The 6,000-nt window shown below is 45.4% G+C and overlaps 1 protein-coding gene across 6 annotated transcripts in view; it reads right to left on the minus strand.

Moving 5' to 3' along the window:
- The window catches only part of Pals1 (protein associated with LIN7 1, MAGUK family member), an 82,519-nt gene extending 76,827 nt beyond the window's left edge, over positions 1 to 5,692 (minus strand). For all 6 annotated transcript variants that reach the window (XM_038336856.2, XM_038336852.2, XM_038336857.2 and 3 more), the window contains exon 1: positions 5,543 to 5,692. The gene's annotated coding sequence lies outside the window, so the exon portion shown is untranslated. The remainder of the gene's footprint in view (positions 1 to 5,542) is intronic.
- Between the last annotated feature and the right edge of the window lie 308 nt (positions 5,693 to 6,000).

Here is a 6,000-nt window from a genome sequence, read left to right on the forward strand (position 1 = left end):
ACAATGCCTTAAAAAATAAATAAATTTAAAAATAAATAAGTAAATAAAAATGGGTAAAGAATCTAGTCACTTCCCAAAGACTGCAAATAAGCACATGAAATACTGTTCGACACCATCAGGGAACTGAGATTTTAGAAATACAATGACATACTATTGCATGCCTATTAGAATGGTTAGAGTGAAAAAGACTGATCATACCAAGTGCTGGTAAGAATGGAAAACTGCAGGAACTCTCACAAATTCCTACCAGGAACGCATGGTGGTCCAGCTACTTTGAAGAAACTTTCACAAGTGCACTAGGTTCCCAGGCTGATGCAACAAAGTACCACAAACACAACAGCCTTTAAAGTAACACATACTTCAGAATTTTAAGTCTGTAAGTTAGAAAGAAGCCTGACACAGTTCAGCTGGGCTAAAATTAAGATGTTATCAGAGCTGCTCTTTTTTTTTTTTTTTGCAGGTGCCAAAGACTAATCCGCTTTCTACATTCTGGAAAGCAAGCGCACTCCTCTACCTAGGGCTCCCGTACTTCCGTCTTCAAACACAGCCGTTTTCCTCATGTAGAAGCTGTTTCATCTTTTTTTCTGACTCCATCCTTCCTCTTTCTCCTTTTGAAGATCAGTGATAATTAGGCCCACCTGAATACTCTCCATGTGCTAAAGACAACTGATTAACAACCTAAGTTAAATTGACATGTAACCAAATATATTCAGAGACTCTAGTCACTGGAATGTCTTCAAGGGCCATTGTGTTGCCTACTGAGACTGATTTCTGTTTTGACTTTGCTATTGTTTTGTTTTGTTTTAAACACAGTTAAGCTCAATTTGCTCACGTGACCCAGGATCCCACCTTGTAAATACCCACCTTGGAGAAAGGAAAACATGCTCACACACACTCACAAAAACCTATTCACACAGATTTATGTCAACTCTTAAAAATTTTATTTATGTGTTTTGCCTGCATGTATAGCATTGCATGCGGTACATGCAGAATCTAGGAAAGGGCATCAGATCCTCTGGAATTGGAGTTACAGACAACTGTGAGCTGCCATGTGGGTGCTGGTAATTGAAACTGGGTCCTACGGAAGAACAACCAGTGCTCTCAACCACTGAACCATCTCTCCAGCCCCTTATGACAACTTTATAATCACAAAAAGCCTGAAGAAAACCTTAAATGTCCTTCAGCTGGTGAATGGACAGACAAGTGGTAGTACATTCATACAAGAGAACACCGTGTTCAGCAACTGACCGGAAGGATCTGTGGACATGCTCAGCATGAATGAGTCTCAGATATATCATGCTAAATGAAAGGAAAGCAGAGGCGATGCTTGCTTCAGCACAAAGATACCAATACCTGCAAGATAAAAATTAGCCTGGCACTTAACAAGAATGGTATGCAAATACATGGAGTATTCCACACCTTTACACAGACTTGAAAGACATGGCCTGTATAAGAAGAAAAAGACCACTGGGCAGTGGTGACACACGCCTTTGATCCAAGCACTTGGGAAGCAGAGGCAAGCAGATCTATTGATCTCTAAGAGTTGGAGGCCAGTGTGGTCTACAAAGAGAGTTCCAGGACAGCCAGGGGTACCCAGAGAAAAGAAACCCTGTCTCAAAAAAACAAAAAGAGAAAAGAAGAAGACAACGCCAATGACAAAACAGCTAAAGGAAGCAGGAACAGAGTGAAGAAAGGGAGTGGGCTGAAAAACCAAGGCTGGTGCTGACAAAGGGACATCTGAAGGAGAACCTCCGGTTCTAACAACACTCAACATCTCCAACGAATCCCCCCACAAAATAACAAAGATTCCACGTCTTTGTGCTACACATGGATGCAGTAGGTATATGGATCTTTCACAAGACAACTGAATAAAATGTAAAAACTTCAAATAAATGACAAAAAACCCTCACTACTGTTATGATTTCAATGAAATGATATCTTAAAAAGAAATTATAGGAGTAGGGTGCTTTAATCCCATCACTCGGGAGGCAGAGACAGGGTGGTTCTCTGTGAGTTCGAGGCCAGTCTGGTCTACAAGAGCTAGTTCCAAGACAGGCTCCAAAGCTACAGAGAAACCCTGTCTCAAAAAAACCAAAAAGAAAGAAAGAAAAAAGAAATTCTAGGGAGGGAAATCATTAGTAGATTAGGAGTTAAAGGTTTGGAAGAAGGCTGACTTTAAAAAATGGACAGCACACAAAATTTTTCTGTTTGTTGATCGTGACACCACATAAAATTTTAATCTTTATTTATTTAGCTTTGTTTGTTTGATTGGTTTTTTCGAGACAGAGTTTCACTATAGCTTTGGAGGCCTGTCCGGGAACTCACTTTTATAAACCAGGCTGGCCTTCAAACTTCATGGAGATCCACCTGTCTCTGCCTCCTGAGTGCTGGGATTAAAGGGACCACCATCACCTCCCAGCTTCATCTTTTTAAAAGACGAAAAACAAATAGATAATTTCTCATCTAAAGGGCAAAAAATTTAAAATATGACGATGGTATAGTGGGTAAAGATGAGGAAATCATTTCCACTCATATACCAAATGCAGAACAAAAGTCATTTGCTCTTCAAGGATAATCTAACTGTAACCAGTCAAGTGGAAAATCAATCTGTTATCAACAGTTCCCTTTACAGGTGGTATACATTTTGGGAAACCACACATTTTTTTTTTCAGAGACATACAGAAGGATATTCATTAAGCATTGCTTGAAATATTGAAAAAATACTCTTCAGAATAAGGATGTGGTTAAAAAAAAAAGAAAAGAAAAAAGGCATTCTCCCAGGCAGTGGAGGAATGACAGCCCTGCTAGCTATTTATATGATATGGAGAAAGTAACTGACTGATTTATTTAGCAATTAGATAGAGTGAGGAGCAGGGTTGGTGGCACCACCCTGTAATGCCAGCACTTGGAAGTCTAAGGCAAGAGAGTCAGTTGGAGGCCAGTCTGGGTTATACTACCAGCCCTACACCAGCTTGGGTTTACATACAAAGCAAGATCCTGGGGGAGAAGGGGGCAGGAATGTAGAGGACTGCCTACAGGTGGGATCCGAGACAAGTGCACAGCATTCGGTTCCAACTCACCACCACTCCTAAAGCGCTTTCTACGAGTCCCACTTTCCCATCCCCTGGGAGATGGAAAGGTTGGACCATACACACTCCCAAACCTAATGACCTTGTAACTCAGTAAGTGTGTAACATCGTAAAGTCAGTATTAAAGAATGGGCAAATACTACCAGCTTGAATTTTTTTGTCTTGATTGTTGTGACAGTTAAATACGTGTTAACTTGTTAAGCTTACGGTGTTCACTTGGGTCAAATCTGAGTGCAGACATTCATGTGAAGGTATTCTGTAGTCGTGATAACATATATGATCAACTGACTTTAAGGAGATTATCTTCAATTATGTGAGCTTATTTTTTTTCATTTGTTTTTATTTTGTGTGCATTAGTGTTTTCACATGGGTTTCAGGTCCCTAGAACTGGCGTTACAGACAGCTGTGAGCTGCCCTGTGCGTGCTGAGAATTGATCCTAGGTCCTCTGAACCTAGGTCCTCCGGAAGAGCAGTCAGTGCCCTTAACTACCTCTCCAGACCCTATGTGAGTTTATTAACACAGGCTGTGAACATGTTACAGGAGAAACCTCAACAGAAGAGAACTCTGGCTTCCAAAGTAGTCTTAAGCAAAGAACAGCAGGATTTTAGAGATGCCAAGACAGAGAGCAGGCTCTGGCTTTTGGTTTTCACAGGTAGGGAATTATGGAGAATGAATCTGAATGGTGGGAGTAGGAGTCTCTCTGTCTCTCTCTGTCTCTCTCTCTGTCTCTCTCTGTCTGTCTCTGTCTCTCTCTCTGTGCGCGCTGAATGACTTAATTATTTTTATTATATGTACAATAGTGTTTTGCCTGCATGTATGTCCGTGTGAAGGCGTCAGATCCTCTAGGACTGGAGTTACAGTTGTGAGCTGCCATATGGGTTCTTCCCAGGAGCAGTGAGTGCCTCTTAACTTGCTGGGCCACCAATCCAATTTCAGAGATTTTTAATCAGACTACAGTACAGGGGGCTGAAGGGCTCAGCAGTTAGGAGTGCTCTTGCTGAGGACCCAAGTTGCGTTCCCAGCACCAACAATGGGTGGCTCCTAAGAGCCTGTAACTCCAATTCTGGGAGGATTCAATACCTTCGGCTTCCATTGTCACACATGTATAAATACCACCCCCAAACACATAATTTGAAATAATTTTTTTTAAAAATCACAATCAGAAGATGATATGGATAGCTAAGCTACTATACCAATTTGGATCACCCTGAGGTGGATTATATTAACTCTCTCATCTATTTTAACATTCTAAAAGCACTGTGAGTATACCTTACTTGCCAAATTCAAGGTGATGACTTTTAGTTATTCATGAAAAAAAATCTACTCAATTAAAAAAAAGTCAATCTGTTTTACCTATAAAGCTCTTAAACTCTTAACGTTAGCTTGATACAACCGTTTAGAATGACCTAAAACAAGAAATCATGTCCACAGGAATCCCATAAAAGTTCATATTCAAGAGTATTTACTAATTTTCATTACCACAAATACTTATACTTCAAAGATACCAACACATCACATAATTTGTTCCTGTTGCAAAATTTAACAGGTTATTAATTTTCTGACATAATTTAAAAGGACAATTAGAATACTACCATTAAAGCATGATAGTGCCCTATTAAAATACCTTTCACCTTGTCCGCTAAATCAAAACTTTAGAATTCTTGGCACACTGGCTTTCCGAATCTAAATTCTTAAAACTCCTAAAAAACCCTCCTAGCTACTACATTCATTTGAAAGGGTCTTGGAAAATTTTTCGACCGAAACCTAAATTCCACACACATTACTGTGTGTCAATCAGCTGGACAGAAGGTGAGCTATCCTTAGTAAGTTACATAATTTGCAATGAAGATCTTTCCAGGCGGCTTTCATTGAAAGTGACTTGCGACCATTTTACAGGCTCCAAAGTTCAACTGAACAACCTCCCTGGAAGCTCTAAGAAAGCACCATGGACACCGGGCTTTCTTCAGCAGCGGACACAAGGAAGCAGGAACTGTTTATCTGAAGAACGCAATGAGCAGCAGAACACCAGGAGCTGACTCAGGCACAGGAACGCTGGCTGCATTCCGTCTTCCCCGGGAAAGTGGTTCCCCGGCTGGTTCCGCCACCCGCCCGGGGAAGGGGGGGCAAGTCCCCGGGACTGGGGACTCCGGGCCTGGCCGCGGCGAGGCGACTCCCTGCCGCGCCCCCCCCGTAACTCCGTCCGGGTGGCCCGCCACAGCGCCCGAGCTGCGTTCCCCGACACAGGGGGACCGACACCGCGCGGGCAGCGATCCTCCGGGGGACAAAAAGCTGGGGCTGGCACCACCGAGCCGGGCTCAGCCTGGGTCCCCATCGCGGTGCGGCGGGTCGGGGAGTGGGTATACGAGCCCCGCCTGCCCCTCCCCCCGCCGCGCTCCCGGGGACCTGTTGATCAAGATCGCCGCAGCCCCGCGGCCGCGGGTCCGCCCCTTACCTCCGCGCCCCAGCGGCGGCCGATGCGCTCGCCCTAGTCGCTCCTCGGCGCGGCCCGGGCGACAACCCTCGGGCGGGCCGCCCTCAAGACGCGGGATAAAGAATCCAGAAACTCCCGATCCCCCCGCGACCTCGGAATCCCGGAGTCCCCGCCCCCTCCCCACCGCCAGCCTCCTCCGTCGCCGCCGTCGCCAGCAACTCCTCCTCGAGACCGCGCGAGACCGGCCCCCGCGGCTGACGCGAGACCGCGCACGCGCACCCGGACCCTGCGCAGCGGGCGCGCCTATCCCAGGCCGTTCCCGCGCAGCCCGCCACGGCCCGGAGAGAGGCTGGACCGGATCCCCAATCCGGAGCCGGTGCCGGAGAGGAGCGCTCGCTCATTGGTCGCTCTGGGCTCCGGGCGCTCGGTCGCGCGCACTCCCGCGCCTCGAACTCCGAGCGCTCTCCCGTACTGCGGAG

Source organism: Arvicola amphibius, chromosome 7, assembly GCF_903992535.2.
Source record: "Arvicola amphibius chromosome 7, mArvAmp1.2, whole genome shotgun sequence".
NCBI classification, from domain to species: Eukaryota; Metazoa; Chordata; class Mammalia; order Rodentia; family Cricetidae; genus Arvicola; species Arvicola amphibius.